The sequence below is a fragment of the Crocodylus siamensis genome, chromosome 2 (genome assembly GCF_052110815.1).
Source record: "Crocodylus siamensis isolate JL-2025a chromosome 2, ASM5211081v1, whole genome shotgun sequence".
Classification (NCBI taxonomy): Eukaryota; Metazoa; Chordata; order Crocodylia; family Crocodylidae; genus Crocodylus; species Crocodylus siamensis.
The window spans coordinates 111101948-111120261 of record NC_143396.1 but is presented as its reverse complement, the minus strand read 5'-3'; the positions used below and the strand labels follow the sequence as shown (position 1 = coordinate 111120261).

Below are 18314 nucleotides of genomic sequence, written 5' to 3'. Positions count from 1 at the left end.
CTGCAACTGCAGGGCAGCTGGCAGCAGTCCAAGGTCCTTTGCATTAACTCCCTTTCCTGGGACTGGGACTCTCAGTTCTGCTCCAGCACGGGGTCTCCTCCAGAAAGCGGGTGGCCATCCCAAGCCCCCAGTCATGCAACTTGGCAGCCTGGGTGTAAGCATCCCCCAACCCGTCCATTTCCTCCATATATGGCCCAATTTGTTCCCCCTGTTGATCTCACAGCTCCTGGTAACAGGATCCACAGTGCACGGGCTGAGCTCAAAGGCTGTGACTGGAGCTTGTAATGTCTCTTCAGCGTGTCATATACACATCTTTCATTTGCTCAGGAGGTGTTTGGCCACCCATCTTTGACCCACCATTGCTGCCACTGCAAGCTGGCCTTCTGCACACAGAGTGGAGCCCGCAGACAAGGAGAAGGGGTTGCTTAGCTTTCAGAGGTTAGGGTTGAAGGGGGCAGGTCCAGGGTTCGGATAGGCCAATGAATGGGGGAGGGAGGTTATGGGTTGCCCCAAGGGATTCATACAGTGAGTGTCTGCACTGGGAGAATTGGAATTAGCTGGCACCTGCTGGACCTCACCCATAGATCGGAGCAGAGGGAAGGGAAAAGGTGTTGTTGGGCTGCTTGCCAGCCTGTGCACGTGTGGAACCTGGGAGTCACCCTGGCAGCGAGAACAGGGTTGCTGAGATAAATGTTCCCATGTGGGAATCCTTCAATCACATGTCCCTTTCCTGGACTGGAAGGGAGGGATGGAGGAAGGGAGGGAAGTCTTTGGGTTTTTTGACAATGAGGGAATTTTTTCTCATTTCTGCAGTGGTTGACAGACATAGCTGTACGGTATCTCCTGTCCCTGACCTGGGGGTGCTCTCTGAAAAAAACTGCTCTTTATCCTTTTGCCTGCTGAGCACAATAAATACTATTGATGCCTTTCCAGGCATGCTTTGGGGGAGGGGGAACTGTTTATGCTCAAGCACCAGAGGTATCTGTGCTTAGGGCCAAATCTCCCCATGGGGCCACAGCATGACCCTAAGAGAAATGTCAAGAACATGTCTATTAGGCAGATTTTTTATCCCATTAAATAGGATGTGCTCTCTTACATGCCTGGGGGGGAGAGGGAGGGCGGGGCAGAGTTGTGCCTTAGCTTCATCAGGGGAGGGCGGGCAGTGACAGTGGGTGATTCACCCTTCCCCTATGCCCAGGCATTCGCAGCCCTGACCCCTCCAGCCCCAACCCCTCCATGGGCTTCTCAGCCATAATGGCCTGAGAGAGGACTATGACTGCAAGAGGTGGCCTAAAGTGGCCTTGGCTCCCCTGTTGTTCCTTCCTTCCCTGCCCACCTCCCAGATGCTCCGTGTTTCTCCTGGGACCTGAGTCCCTGTCATGGCTGTATAAAGCTGGGGCAAAGCTTACTATAACAGGGTGCATAGCACCCTTGCGCGCAGCCTGACTTGTTAAGAGAAGTGTTGGAAGAACTGGCCACATGTCCTGTGGATCAAGCCAGCACAGCAAGCACTGTGCTGGTACTGGGGAGACTGGTATACACTCTGTACCTCTGAGAGGGGCACAGAGACATTGGTCCAGAACAGCCATGGTCCCTGTGTGGGGAATGGTGTCACAGGGCCTGTCTCTCCCTTTTCTCCTCCAGCAGGGTCCCTGCGGGTGACTCCTCTTGGAACATCCCTTGTCTTGTGGGCTTGCAGGGTGATGTCTGCCCTATTATTGGTCAGGATATGAGACAGGGCTTTGGAAAATGGCATTCTCTGCCCCTGGCCCACTGATTGCTTTTTGCATCAAACATATGGTAATAATGCCTCCTCATCACTGTAGTTTTGGAGAGGTACTGTGCCCAGTCTCTGTTGTGACCCCTCACCTGCATCTGCTGGGCGATATGCCTGAAGACATCTCTGATTCAATGCTCTAGATGAAGCTGATGCTGGATGTGTTTCTCACCCCAGATGGTGATGAGATCCTTTATTTCACCATAATGCCAGTTCTGTACCCAGGTTTGGCTGGTGACAGCAGATGAGTCAGGTTCATTCATGCTCCATGGTAGTGCCCACTGGGGTCTCGGTGTCCATGGGTGGGTGGTGGTCTGGCTGCCAGGGGTGGGATAAAGCCTGGAAAGGTGAACAGATGGATGGAAGCAGCAGCGGGTGCACAAAGGTGCAGGTCCTGGTGCATGGTTTTCACTCTCACTTCAGAGGCTTGGGGCCCCTGCTCCCACTTTACCTGGGGTCCACTGCTCAGGTCACCTCCAAAATTTCAAAATGTCCAGGGGCTTTCAGCTGATGCCCTGTGATTCTGGCAATGCCACACTCTCAGCCTGAGCTGTAATGTTCAAGGGTCCTCAGCCCACATGGTATCTTAGGATCACCAAGTTTTATCAGATTTTTTTTCACTTTTACTTCTTTTCCATTCCCTTAACTGGCACTGTATAGAGCCCCCGTTTTGAAGAGATGTCAATATAAATATAGATGTCACAAGTGAAGAGGCACAAGGCATCACACACTGTCAAGTGGTTGTTTTGAACTATTACAAATTTATTTCAATATTTGAAAAAGAAATAACTACATCTAGATATGTAGTTTATAAACCTGAGCAAGGTAGAAAGTTGAAATGACTTGTGGTAGCAGATGTGGTATGGAAAGGCATGAAATCTTAAAAGAAAGAAGATTACAGAGGAGATCTGAGACATACCTCAAACTCTGTAACGGACTGTCTGAACTAGCTTTCTATCACGTGCACATGCTTCCAAACCACTACTCGAGTGATCAGAATTAGGAGAAATTGGCTTTAAGACATGAGAACAGAGAAACACTGTCTGCTTCTTTATGGGCCACTGCAGGGGCGACGTGCAGGGGGTGCATGTGCACGTGCACCTGCTGAGAGTGCCGTTGCCCCCTGTCGGGCTGTGCTCCCTGTTTAGGTGGTGGGCAGGGGGGCAGCAAGAGCACCAGTGCCCTGCCCTGCGAGCACCAGCCTGAGAGCGGGGCCGCCAGCAAAAGTGGTCACGTCGCTCCTGGAAGTGGCCACGGGAGCTCCAGAAGCGGCGCAGCTGCTTTTACAGTGAGTGAGATTGGCTGCAGGGGACATGCCCTCCCCCCCCAACTCAAGGCACCAGACACCCAAGGGCCATTGAATACATCCAAGACTTCATTTCAATGAGCTGGACTCCTGGGTTTCTGGTCCTGCATCCCCCATTGAGGACAGTCAGTGTAAGTGCTTCTTGCAGTCTACATTTTACACATGCATTCAGTTTCCCCAAACAAGTCAGAAAGTAGTGATGCTACATATTAATATGTGTAGGTATGCTGATGTACATTTTGGGCATGTTCAAGTACATTATTCACTTCCACGATTAGGGAACTTGCCATTGCCAGAAATCAGTGCAAATTAATCAGTTCTTAAGACAGGTTAACTGTGAGCAGCAGGAAAATAGCAGCAGCCCTACATTCAGCATTTGCTCACCTGCACCCAGGACAATATGCAATAAGAGAAATTAAACAATAAGCAGTTTTTTTGTGTGTGGATGGATTTATGCTACCCAGAGGGAGGCCACAGGCAGGGCCTGGGGACAGAGGCTTTGCTGACTCTTGTCAGTGACAGCCCAGGGGCAGAGGTGGGCCCAGCACTCAGGCAGAGGAGATCAGCTCTGACCTAGGCTACACCACTGTGCCACAAAGCAAGGTGCTGCAATGCCCCATGGGATGTCAGTGGAATACAACCTCCTAGTATAGATATTCGTTACAGCTCTCTAACCTACAGCACTGAAGTCTGTTATCACACCCATCCAGGGTTGAAGTCTGATACCACAGCCATCCAGGGTTATCTAAATAGTGGGAGTCACCATTTTTACAGCACTCTATGTGCCTTGAATGTCTGGTTACGGCTGGAGAGCACTTTCTGTGTGCCTACCTCACACTAAAAGTAACTTCTGTACCTGACCTGTATGTCCTCTGCTTCATTTTTATTGCAACTTCAAATTTCTAACAAGTCCACCCAAACAGGCAGCTGCCCTTCTGTTTTCAAAGTTGTTCGGACCTGTTACAGATACATACACGGCTTCAGTCATAGAGCCATAATTTTTGCCTCAAATCTGCACGATGCTTTATTTCTACAGATGTCTTTACACACACCCATGCAGAAGTGCACATGTGTGTATTAAGACTGTACAGTTAGGAAATAAAACCTTTAAGTGCACTCATAACATTACGTCTACCCCCTACTGTGCCAACATTAGGGAGGTTTTTTCACAGTTGAACACTTTTACCTAAATTATGCAATGTAATAAGATTTTGCATGGAGGCATCTCTTAGGGAAATCAAAGTAAATTTTCATCAAAGTGCTCAACAGTTCTTGTTCTCTTTTAGGGCTACTTTGATGCCAAATTTCAATTTTGTAATCAAAGCCATTTTAAAGACCTGCTTAAAAAAAGGCAAGGTCCTGTTTAAAAAGCAGGGGAAAGCAGTCTGTACCCCTGCTTTTCATTCTCATAAATACCCAGAATATTTTTATTCCACCTTAAAAAAACACACTCATCATGTGGCAGAGACCAAGCCTGAAAAACAACAGATCCTAGGAGGCAACTTTCGGAAACCTGTAAGCAATGGAAAACAAAGGATAACAATGGAAACGCTTATGTCATCTTAATTGTAGAGAGTACTTCTACCACAACCACAACAGCATCCACATGCACAAAAATGTGTACATTACAGAGAACAGTAGCTGTTACGCATCTATCCATTTTTCAAGCAAAGTCTCCAAATTTAATGGGCTGAAGGAAGGGTAATAAAGTGTAAAGATTAATTATAATTCTGAGGGGCTTGAAGGACGTGTTACCACTACTATAGAACTTTATAAATCTAAATAATCCTCACACTCAGTAAATCAATGGGAATTTTGCTGGCTGCATATGAACAGGCGCACAGCGTTTGCACAGGGAAACAATCAATGTGAATTTCATCCAAGTACGGAACTGACAATGGCATTGGATATGATCGAAAGGAAGAGATGGGGCTCGGGCCAGAGGAGGAAAGGAACACATTGATGGCTTTGGAGTCAAGAAACTCTTTCAGAGTCTCAGCCCCTCAGCAACCTTCATTCACATTTTGAGAAATGACAGAAATCAGGAAATATTACTTCGGGTTGCATGCTTCTGTCCTGGCCTATCAAACGCACAGAGTAGTAACAGCAAATTACTGGAAACTGCACTTTGAACTTAGCCACTGGCAAGGATCCCAGTCAAACAGAAATGTAAAAGTTCCTTTCCTCCATGGGGCCTCTTGCATGGGGTGTCCCTATAGACATTTCTATAGCTGGTTGCAACAGGTTGGAATGAGGCCCCGAGCCAAAAAAACAAGCCCTGACCAGTATTATTTCCTACTGCCTGTGATGTTTATTAAAAAGATTTTTTGGCACATTGTGCCCTGCTTTGTTGGACTGTGTTATAGGCTCAGGTCCCATCGAGGAAAAAACTGGCACCATTTTTCCCAAATGTTTACTCCTTGTTTTCTTCCAAAGATTTTGATAAATGGCTAGCACTTCCGTTCAGCATCACTGTAAGTGCAATATAAAACTATATTTAAAGAAGAATTAAAAACGGTTAACCTGGTTGCTGAGCAAAGACTCTGGATTTCCTGTGACTTTAACCATAATTAGCTTGTAAACCCTATCAATATTTCTATCACAGACAGAAGAAACAACATTTTTCTACATGCCAGACTTTACAACAGGGTATGTAAAAAACCAACAACAAAGCGTGCAGGAGCAGTAACTTAACGTTATTAGCAACCTGAAGAGTGCCCAGTGAGTGCAGAAAGGTACTGTAGTTTTCCCCCTTCCGGAGGGGAAGTGATCAAAATATTGGCCTCTTTACAGGTCTGTTATATTCCTGTCTAAGAAAACCCAATTTGCACAAGCAAATAAACTGGCTCATTATAAAACTGAGGGGTCAACTTGAGTCAGATAAATCCAAAAGTCAGACAGCTGAAGAAACAATCTTTTATTTAAGCTGCAACACAGGTGATCCTAGAAGGAAGCAGTAAATCCCCATGGATCCACAGCTTCCTCATTGAGGGGGATGGGAGGCAAGGGGAGGAGGGGGGAAAGGAAAGAGAACAACGTCCACTCCTTAAGAGCATACAGCTCACCGTGCACCTTATCAGAAACAAGAATCCTGCCTTGCTGTTTAGCAAAACTAGTCAAATACAAAAAATAAAAGGCTGTGGCCGGATACATAATAAACTAGATTCCACAGCTGCTTTTGCTGCTATTTCATGAACCTTCTCAAATCACAGCAAAGGTAAACTAGGGAAAATATTATCCACATGTTTTTGTTTTTGATTATGGGAATTTTCCAAAAGATTTCTATTTTCAGTGATGAAAAGGAACAAGGAAAGCAAGAAAGGAGATGAAAGCGAGAAAAGAGAGAGAGGTGTGAAGAAGAGAGAGGACAGACTTTCTTTTTTTTTCCTGCCTTCCTTAAGATTACTCCATTTATTTGACAATGATAGTCTGCAACATACACAGTTTATATCTAACTGTACTCCCTTGACATTTAAACTGGTAAGCAATATCATAGGTCAATGTTTTGGCTGGAATATGCAAGTTCAGTGACACTACAATAGAAATAAAAACAGTGTGCAGTTGAGCAGCCTGGCAGGACAAGAGGGAAGGTATTGTAATGTTATTAACCAATAACACCTCAATATTTTAGCAGGCATTTTTTGTTTCACTCTCTAACAGGAATCAGTACCTGTATAAAATTAAGTGTTCAACTTTGTGTTTCAGACTTTGCACAGAACAGATATTAGAAAGAAAAGAAAGAGTTTTAAATTTGTGCAAGGAACTATCTAGCTAAAAGTGATCTTTTTTTCTGTGGAGACTCAAGATTAATAAATCACATCCCTAATAAATCTTCCCAAGGCACAAATCTGGAACTTATGGAAATAAAATGTTCACATAAGGATTTCAGTCCATTACTGTGTATTATAGGGACAGGAAGATTTCTTGTACCACGCCCTGAACCCTTCTGTTTGCACTGAGGTTGTAGTATAGGCTAGTAAAAGAGGTTTTTCTCCCCATGTGACTTAATATGGACCAGTGTTCTACATACCTTTGTTGAAAGTCCCATGGGGAAACACAACTTGCTTAAATGCATCTTACTGTGTATGATAACCCTAAGTCTTTCCTACTTCAACTATCCTTCTAAAACCACTGTTTCATCTGCTCTTGCATGTTCAGCAAATGGAAAGATCATTATCTGAAGCACCAATTACATTTGTGTAGACTACCCAGGGCCCCTGTATATATTGGCAGTATATAGTATTATTCTATGACAGATCCCCCCCAAGGCAAAATGTACTGCATATCGCAATAAGGCCAAATATTAAGTATGTCAGGATTAATGTATGTCATGTCATTACTAGTACGTAATGGTTAGATTTGTCAGGAAAGTGGTGAGGCTTGTGGCACGTGTTATAAGTACCATGGACCTGAAGTGAAGAGAAAGGAGTACTACTGTTGGAAATGGTATGCCACATCTTTAAAAATCTAAAAACATTAAAAGAGAAAAACAAAAAATCGTACTGCCTGCTAAGCCTTTGTGGCTCCTTTACAGAATATACTACAATATGTCATCATATATCCCATTGGTCAGCTCATTTCAACTAACAGGAATTGAGATGTCAAGAGAAGTGCACTCTGGGCTATCTTCTACAAACTGGAAGATCCATTGAAATAAATGAGTAGAAGTTTTGGACTAGAAAGACTTGCAAGATTTGGCTCAAAGAGAGCGGAAGCCCAGCTTAATGCTTCCTCTCTGCAGTAGGTCATATCCAAAAATTGTAGTTAATTTATTATATGGTCATGTCACAGTCTAGTACGATGGCACAATTATGCAGTGTTCTGTATAAATACAAAACAAAGGTGTTTCTTCCTAATTTTCCCAAAAGAATATTTGAAAAAAAAGATGTAAACATTTTAGGAAAGAGAAGTTAAAAGGAAATAAAATAAGTCAACAGAAAAAAAGAGATCAGTTTTAAATCAAAGGCTCAATCAGAAGTCTTCTAGTAGTGCTCACTCTTCTCCCTAGTTCAGACTTGCAGTGTGGCATTAATAAATGCCCTCCCCCCCTCCCACACACACACACACAGACTTTTTTCCTTTCCATTTAGAGCACTGATTGTTTGCCTTTGTGTATTTTAGAAGACGTAAGAGATGAGGATGCCATTGCCCATCACAACTACTCATTTCCTACAATCAAAGCTAGGACTGCCTACATGCAAAACGTGCCTACAGACTGCATACCTTTTTTTTTTTTTGCATTCTGTTTAAACATGATGCATACATCTCACTTGTCCCCTAATTTCCTGAATATGATATATATTTCCCCATTGAAGTCACGTGGCAGTGCAAGCTACACTCCAGCTACAGCAGCCTGCTGTATCCTGTCAGGGGAATCAAGTTACCAGGAATGTCGATGCACTTCTAAAGGAGTAGTCGGGTGGGGAAGAAGGACAAATATGTTTTGTAAGACTTTTTCAGAGAGCGCAAGCAGCATTTAAACCCTGAAGTGCAGAGCAAATTAGGGTTGACTCTGTTTACATGGAATATACGAGTTTTTAAAAAACTAAAGAGAAAAACAACAGAAACTGTGTTTCTGCCTGCAGCCATCTGTGTCTTGAATTAAAGACCTGTCATTGCCAGTCCAGTTCAGGTTGACTGTGAGTCTCCCTTAATAAAGCAAAAAAAAATGAGAAAAGCCCTTTTCTTATGGTGCTGCTAGGGATACCAGACATTTTACAGACATAGAACAAGCCCCTCTGAACCATAATACCCTAACCTATTGGCTTCCCATCTATATGACTCTGGTATAAAGACAGTTGATTGACTTCGACTTTTATTTGCACCAGTGTGAAGTAGAGAGTACTCGAATCACAGAAAGATTAGTAGGGTTACCCCCGCCCTGCCACCATTTACTCAAGTTAATAGGGCAGGTTCGATCCCTGCTGAGAAGATGACACATGCATATGCAATGGTTCACAGTCTGGGGCTTCTTATGTGATATGGGATGTTTGGAAGACATGTGTCAGTAAGATAGTTGGGGGGGAGGTAAACCTGAAACAAGTACATAAAAAAGTCAGAGTGGATATTCTTTCACCTATACACTAATACTTTGAGGAGTTCAAAGGTTTTCCATGCCTATGGCATTTGGCAATTATAATCACACAGTAAAATACCTAAGGTTAATGAGTAACCTCTAAAGGAAGTTACTTCACATAATGACAGCAATTTCTCTCAACTAAATGTTAATAATAAGGCCTGTAATACGGTGAGAAGGAAATGGTGGCAATTGGCAAATGGAAGCCTGTTACCTAGTAACAAGTCCTTGAGGTATGAGCTTGAAAAAAAAATCCTGAAGCAGGCAAAACATTTCCAGCCGGAGCTGCTTGACAAATTTAAAACATTTTGTAAAACCAGCAACTGTCCATGACGTGGAAAGTAGAAGCATGTGTGGCAAATTATTTTGTAAACAGGCAATCCAAGGCGGAATTAGTTAACGGCAAGGTAAAGGAAACGGGTAGCACAATCAGCAAGAAGAGTCAGAACAACAACATTCATGTGACTTCATATAAGCCATTGAGCAAAAAACACAGCCTTCCGTGATGTCGGAAAAGAAACAAAAAGCCTTCAGGATAGTAATTTGTACCCGTCTCCTGCTGTTGCCCACATAAATCCCATACAATAGAAAGGGCTGTGTTACAGCTTTTAAGTCCTGGTACATGATAAACGCTACGCAAGCTGTGTCCAGCATGGCAAGTTACGTAAGGCAATCTTGCTGACTCAGCTCGAATGTACTCAGTGGCCATGATGGACTGCATGCACCAGCTTTTTAAACCATGCTATATGCGCTTTCACCCCTGCTAGCACTGGTGTGCTGTCGGATGAAGAAGAATGTGAGGGCCCTGGTCCCCACCTAACCCCATACCTGATAGTAGGGTTATTCTCACTTCTTTTGTACTGTCTCTTAGCTATCTTTTCTACTATTCGTGATCAAACAGAGCACCACTCCTCTCACTCTCCATGCCATAACATCCATCTGACAAGTGCAACAATTGTTGAGAGGGCCTATTTCTTGCAGTAGCTGTGACTGCCCCAAGAATGTCAGAGCTCTGGCCCCCACCTAACCCCATACCTTATAGTAGAGTTACCCTCATTTCTTGTTTATCATCTCTTAGATACCTCTTCTTCTATTCATTATCGAACAGAGCACCACTCCTCTCCTTCTCCATGCCACAACATCCCTCTGACAAGTACAAAAATTGTTGAGAGGGCCCATTTCTTGCAGTAGCTGTGACTGCCCCATGCACAGGAGAGAAGCCATACAGGAAGAAGTTAGCTGTAACATAAACCCAAGTCTTATATTCATATACTGCTCATTGCCCTTTGAACAATTGTTTATATTATTATAGCCAAATGGGTTGCTGAAAGACAATTCATTCTATCTGATTAATATTCAGGGCATTCATTTTCTGGACAACATCTGTGCAGAAGAATTGAAACCACATTAAGAAAAGAAACAAAAGCATAGCCTATAGGATATTTTCATTTCCAGTCATGACAGTCAACCTCAGTGAAGGATTTTTCCTGGGAATTAATGTCTACCTGCAGTTTGGGGCTCTCAGATATAGCTTTGCCCATCAGCTCTTCACAGCCAATTATTAGGCTGTGATGTCATTACCAAGTGCCTTTGACAAGGTTATTATTGCTGAAGTACCTGAAAAGGAATCTGGTTGACAGAAGACTTCTGATTTCTCTGATCATAGATAAAATTTGTTCTGGCCAAAATTGTTCACAGGTTTACAAACAAAGAGTATTTGTTTGTTTTCTTGTTTTAATGGCATTTAAATAAAATTAGCTCCTTTTTTTGGCAAAAGCAAATCCTGTTCCTGGTTTTCTTTCTATCTTTAAAACAAGCAAAAAAAAAATCAATTAAAAAATGTAAAGTTAATGTAAAGGTAAATATGATATTTTAAACCCACAGCAGCCAGGAAATTCATTGTTAACCTTAGTACTAGCCTCTAGGCAGAACAAGTATTTTCATTTCATGATCATACCAGTCTGGAGAAGGCAAGATGCTGTTCAATATTTGTATAAATTCAAGTTTGGAGAATGCTAATGGAAAATAGCTCTAGGAAAAGATTACAGGCACAGTGAAGCAACCTACAAACCTGGCAAATGCTGTACATCTCTGATTTAGTTGGTCACTCTAGAAGGTGCAAATCTATCCAGCATTTATAGAATCATAGAAAGTGAGGGTTGGAAGGGAACTCAGGGAGGTCATCAGTCCAACCCCCTGCTCATAGTGGGACCATCCCCAGTTAGATCATCCCAGCCTAAGCTTTGTCTAGCCGGGTTTTGAAAACCCCCAAGGATGGAGCAAACCTGGGTCAATCTGTGGGAAGACAGAGCTTGCATAAAACTTGTCCTAACCCACTGGCTATAAGCTCTCCCATTTCCTTGGCACCTTTGGATTCCTCTGATTTCAATAAGACTCCTTAGAAAGATCCTGCTCAGTAGGAGGGCAGGTGCTACAAAATCTCCAAATTAATAATATTGGGGATTTTATCCCTACAAATATGTCACACTGTGCAGCCTGAAAGTTTGGGGTCAGTGAGGATTTTCAGGCCTGTATAACAGACTACTTGCCAGCTCCTCGGCTTTTGAGTTGCATCCCTTGCCACACACGCTATTCATCAATTAAAACTAATTTCAGAATTGTAGTGTATTGTAGCCCATTTACCTGAAGACAATTGCATGGGAACAATTAATAATGACACTCTTAACACAGAGGTGTTCTTCTGTACCCAAGAAATCTTTGAAATCTTCTTTTTTCTTTTTCTTTTTTTATTTTTGGGGGTTGGGGAAGGGGCGGGAGGAGGAGGAAGTGGGGAAACAAAGGTTTGGTTTTGTCCTGTTGTAGCAAAAAGAAGCAGAAAGGAGAAAGAGAAAACCATAATGTATCAAACTTACATTGCCAACACTTATCAGGGCATTGAATTCTATGCACTGATTAGTTATCTGCTGTCCTCAGTTGCAGAGTTAATTTGTTTCTATAAATAAATGTGTATTCCAAGTTCACGAACTGGCATCACTTAAGTGAATGTGGTTTTAGTGTGGTGAACAAAGCATCGCACCTAGTGTTAAAAAAGTAAGTGTAAGATACCAGTTATAAAACCAGCAGCTAAAATATTCAAAGGTAACTAACAGTTTTGGAAATTGTCTTTTGTGGGTGGGCCCAACTCAAGAAACCTAATGAATGCCTGATTTTCAGAAAGTACTAAGAACTTTCTAAAACCCAGGCCACTTTAAGGTGTGTCTGAGGTTGGACACCAAAAAATAAAAGCATGCATTCCATTGCTTGAGTTTCTGGTAAACTTGTTAACTAGATTTTCCAGCATTTCAGAGGTGCTCAATTTAAAATATTTTTTCTTCAATAACCAAATAGCTTTGCAAAGATTAATAGCTTTAAATTATACGTATTCTAAACAAATTTTTGGCTGCATAAGTAAAGATAACTTGGATAACATCAACAGCAAGAGCCTCTTTGCATAGGCTTTGAGACTGATTCTGATCTTATTTAAAGTGTCTACGGACTTTGGGGGGCTCTACAGACTTCAATCAAGTTACCCCCACTTTACACTTGTGTTACTGACATCAGAGAGACTTGTGTTTTGTAGTTAAAGACTACAAGAGAATAAAGACAGGTTATCTGACAAAATGTAAGTTTAGAAGAGTTAAATAAATACAGGTGCTTTGTGATTGTTACTTGCTGATCTGGCAGGAGTTGTTAGTCATTTCATCAGAAAGCCCATCTGCAAGGATCTAAGAGTTGAGAGCTTTGATTGTCTGCCCTTTATGTTGTCTGGCTCCTCTTCACTCAATCTCAAGAACCAATGAAGCCTCAAAGCAGTAATGGAAACTTATCCAAACCATGCTGTTTTGCAGATGTTTAAAAGACACATGCATAAACTGTGAAGGTGCTCTCACAATACATGGCTAACATTTTGATGAACTGTTCTGACTACGAGTCATAAACTCCAGACTCTGACAGAGTGCTCTGGGTTTTAAGAAAGGAAGTTTATAATGGTTTTTTTTTTTTGTGGTTCTCTCTATGAGGTTGTTTAGAGTCAAGCCTAGCATACTCCTCTGCAGCTGCAGAAGCCTGCAAAGATGTGGAACAGATACATTTCTGCTATACGGGGAAATGGGGAGAAGTTTTATGGAGGAGCAGCATAAGTTTACATTGAAATAAAGGATGCCTCTGAGGAGCAGCTCCAAAGGACCTCCACAACCCCAAACAGAAGAATCATCCTTCCTGTCCTGTTGAAAAGTCTACACAAGGCTCTGGATCTGGCCCTTAGGAAGTCATACTATTTCACTGTTGTTTCATATGTCAGTAGAAGAACAAGTGTGGAACAGGAAGAGGATATTAGGCTTAATGCAGGAAGTACTTGATAGAGTTATATGGACTGAGTTTTGCAGGTCAGATAGAGGATCCTAATGGTCTCTCTTGGCCTTAAAATCTTTCTGATCTTGCACGTGAAGACTGTGTTGTTAAAGGTTATTTTGTCAAAACACAGTGACTAAGGTTGTACCCTTAAACACAGTTTGCCCATGTACATTAGATGGTTTGCATGTGCCATGTAGCGGGTCACATTCACCCAGACAACACCACCAGACTCTCCCTATGCCTGAAGAAAGGTGGTTGTGCCTAAAAGATTGCAAAGAACAATTTTCCAACTATTTAGCTGGTCTAATAAAAGATATCACATTTACTCAAAGACCCTTGTCTGTGTATGGCGTTAGACCAACACAGCTATAACCAACACCCCAGACAACTCATGTATTTTGAAATTTTGCCCCTAAGTCTTTCAGCATGTCATAATATAGAATGAGTATAGAGATAGTTTAAGCCTCACTAGAGCTGCGGCATGAAAAAAAAAGAAAAAGAAAGAAATTCAAATTCAAGGCTGAAACTCTTTCCTTAACTGATCCCATTGTACCTAGCTATTGTAGCACATAATTGTTAACATCCTTCAGTGATCTGAAACTCCTTTGGACACAATGAGGGCAACCAAGGATGGCTTCACTCAGAGTTTACCTGCTTTTGCTGTAGCCTTCACATTCCAGATACATAAAGTTTTTAAAATGGAAATGAACTAAATGCAATAAAAACAAAAGCCCTAAGCATGTATATAGGCCTGCCCACCTCCTGCTACAAGTCCCCTGCCCCTTCCCACCCAGTGAATCCGCTCCCCAAGCCAGCTTCATTCTTCTTTCCTCTACTTGTGGTCATGCACCTAATCCCTCCTTCCTCTGACTCCCCACTGAGCTATGACTAACTTCTACCATCCCGCTCACAGCCTCTTTGTGCAGTCCTTATTTGAAGAGTCTGTGTCAATACCTGATGATATACAGTGAGGTAGCATAAAGACATGATTGGCCTAAGCCTAGGATAGTTGCATGGCTCATGATTGGCATATAATTATTCAATTATATGTATAAGTGTATTACAAGTTAGTAGTAGTAGTAATAATTTGGGGCTAGGATGGTGTGGGAGCTAAGGTACATGGTTGACAGCCCAGAAATCACAAATCGCAGAAGCGCTCATGGCACAGTCTATCAGATTCCAATAAACCTGTGAATTCTCCTAAATACCTTGTCATAAGGACATGAATAAGGAAGGCTATAAATAATTGATACTATGAATGGCATTAAGAGCTTTATAGCACACCATGGCACTGTATACTTTCCTTATGCCACACTTCCAATAACCATCATAAAAAACAGCGTTAAATACAATGGAATTGCCAATATGTTATGGTCTTTCCAGCTGCAAAAACAAACTACCTTAATGTCAGGTGAGAGTAAAATAAACACAAGTATATTCCTAAAGCCTTTAAAACTGACCAAACTTAACTTTTTTGCATAACCATCACAATTTAAAAGGATGTTTCACTGCAAATGTTTAGAGCTAAATTCATTATTGGAAAGGCAGATTCTCCCAGGGGCATAAAACAGACATTTCTAGGTCTGATGGTTAAAAAAAAAACCCATAGGCTCACCTATATTTGGTATAGGACCAGAAATGCTCTATCCTGAGCTGGGTATCAGTTTGGCTTAAATTCATCATCAACTTTACAGTGAAAAAGGAAACATTTTTATAACTTTTTTTCTAAAGGATAGCGGTTTAAAAGCAGGCAGAAGGCAGAGTAGATTTGCACCTTGCACACTAACCTGTTTCAAAGCAGGTCAGACATTCTAATATTTGAAGTAGGCCTGTGTGAGGTTAAGTAATGGGTGGAGAAAAGATGAGAAAGGAAAAAGTACTGGGAAATGGATTTTATGATATCGTTCCTCAGTTTATTAAATAAACAACATGGCCCCTTACTTACTGCATGTAGTATGTGTGTGTTTTATTGATATATGAATCCATATTATATAATATATATTACAGGTTAATATCTAAGTAAAATAAAGACAGCCTCTAAACCGATGTGCTTTTCAGAACTGCTAGAAGATCCTGATTTAAACTGGGTGCTCAGCAGCTCTGAAAATCAGGCTAAACTATTTTAAGTATATCAAAACTTTGATGTCTAAAATATTTTTGAAGGAAAAAAAGAAAAAAACCCTGCTGTTTAAATGTAGGCTTGTCGAAATACTCATAAATATAAATCCAGAACAGAGAATAGTCTGGGAAGAAAGGCAGACATGGTGACTTATATCTTTTCCCAAAATCAATTTTTATGATTCTGTACTTACATTCAACTTAAGCTGTTTGGTTTTGAAATGTTATTCATTTGCCCCTCTCTTTTTCAGATCTGTCTCTGTATGATAAGGCTATAAGCTTGCCTGTTCACTAAATCCAGTCTCCTTTCAACTCCTATTTTTCTTTTCATTTGTTGAAACTTCTTTTGACTAACGTAGTTAGAATCCAAGCTTGGTCATGGCTAAATGCATTCATCAACAGCTGGGAAAATGGGTCACTTGCTGACAGCTGACTGACCCCATTTCAGACTGAATGTAGGATGTATCCCAATGGTTCTAGAATTAAAGAGGTTTTACTTGTTGGAAGGCAGGGAGGGGAGGGGAGGGGAAGGGAAGAGACTGTCTGTCTAACTTAAACCCTGCTCTTTGGGGAAAGGGAATTTTTCAGTGCTCACATCAAAATGACCAAAATGTTCAATTCTGTGAAATTCTAAATATACTTAAGGATCCTGTGGTCCCTTCCAAACCTTTTTTCCTCCTGCGAAGATATTATAAGGCATGTGTAGAACATTTTTAACTTTCCACAAACTAATGTTGAACAAATCCTAAATTACATCTCTCAAATTGGAAACACATGTGAGAGATGCACGCGGATGCCATCCTTCCGAGCAAGGAAGCCGGGAGGGGGCTTCCCTTGGAGCTAGTCAATGCTGCTTCTTAATCACCCAAAGGGGTCACTAGGAAGCAATTGGAGACCTGCCCTTCCTCTCCCCCTCTTCTCCCCAGGGCTGAGCATGAAGCATCCCCCAGCCCTAAAAACATAAGTGCTTAATCTACAACAATGAAGGCTTAAGCAGGGTTTAAACACACACGCTCAGACTCCAGCCAGCAGAAAGGACATTATCCGTCTCTCTTGCCTTGTTAGATGATAAAAGGCAAAGACCATCTCCGGTGTTAGCCTAAGTCCCAGGGACACCAGCAATGTATATACTGTAAAGCATGTCTCGGGAGACAAAGCAGACCCACTGCAGCAATAAAGTGAGAGGAGCTTTTCAAGGATCAGCACGGCAACGAATTATCTTCTGATCTCTGGGACATGCAAGGGGAGACAGTTAAAAGAGCAGGCTACCTAACATAAATGGCAAAGACTATTTCCATATTTTAAACAAAGGGGGTTTGCACCATCTGTCCCTGTCTGGGACCCCTCTTGCTCCACACTGAGAGGATTTGTGAGGGATTCAAGTGCACCTTATAGACTAAATACTCATTTCGGCTGCTTAAACCCCGTTGCCCAGACAATGGCAATGCAGAGAATCCCCTTCTTCCTTCCTTCCTGTTGAGTGTTCTGCCTGACTAAACAAACTAAATGCGCCTAACTCCCCTGTTGCAGCAAGTGGACTTGACCGGAGCTAAAACCAACAAAGGCAGATTCTGGTGGGAGCTGCTGAAGCGCCGGGCACTGAGTCAACAAGCAGGTCTCATTGAAATGCAAATCAGGCCGTGTACTCAACAGCACCTCCAGTGTCCTTAACTTTTCAACCCCCACCAACAGCAACCAGTTTGCAAGCTGCTCTAATGAGTCACCAGGCTAGCACAGTGTCCTTGCTTTACCAACCAGCTGCAGGGGCATTCATCAGGACTAAATGTATTATTAACGATCATCATCATCATCGCTAACATTAGTATTGTCAAGCACCGGGATCAGTTGAAAGCACCATTAGTCAAAAGCTGAAGTGGCCTTCAAAGAGTGTTGTGGTACACTGAAACAGAAAGAGAAAAGAAAATCAGTTCTTCCTCCTCCAGCCACCCCCAGCCTCCTCTTCAAACAAATCAAAGCTCCTTAAAATTTCATAACAGAAAATGCAGCTTGCAAAGTCTGACTACATCTATGCAATATATGTCCTATTAAAGACAAACTTTAAAAATTAAGCTGGACCAGTAGCATTAAATCTTATGAAATCTTTGCCCTCAATTTCTTTGCTCTCTCCCTGAAAAATAGGGCACGAGACACCAGTAAAAAACATTCTGACATCTCCTGACACCGCTTTTTCTTGCTGCTGTGGTGGTCATGTTTCTGCATGGCGCTTTAGGGGTTTTATTATTTTTATCACCTCTCTTTTGCACTACCAGAATGTCATTTTCTCAGAATTAACTTTGTTCTCGAAGAAAATAGACATTTGCTCATTCATAATACACATCTGCTTATATTTATTTCTATACATGTATGCACAGACACAAGCTCTGCAGTCTAAAATCATAAATAGGTATCCAGGTTTAAAAATGATGTGTGACTGGACCATCTTCTGAGTATCAATGGCATCCCTGCATGTACTAAAATGGGTAATGCCAAAAAAGGACCAAGATATAGCATACTTTATTCCCAGTCTTGCCTCCCCTCCAATTTTATTAAGAAGTTATTCCTCAGGCCAGCAATGACAACTACGGAAAGGTAAAGGGGCTCTGAGTGCACCTCAAATGCACATATATGTATGTACACAGATTACTTCCATATCTGGAAAGATTAGGCCAAATTTGGATCTTCTT

The 18314-nt window shown here is 42.1% G+C and overlaps 1 protein-coding gene across 1 annotated transcript in view; it reads right to left on the bottom strand.

Annotated features, from left to right (window-relative positions):
- LOC149870629 (uncharacterized) overlaps window positions 1-15857 on the bottom strand; it is a 281125-nt gene extending 265268 nt beyond the window's left edge. Inside the window, exon 1 of the transcript XR_016440474.1 lies at window positions 15825-15857. The gene's annotated coding sequence lies outside the window, so the exon portion shown is untranslated. The remainder of the gene's footprint in view (window positions 1-15824) is intronic.
- Between the last annotated feature and the right edge of the window lie 2457 nt (window positions 15858-18314).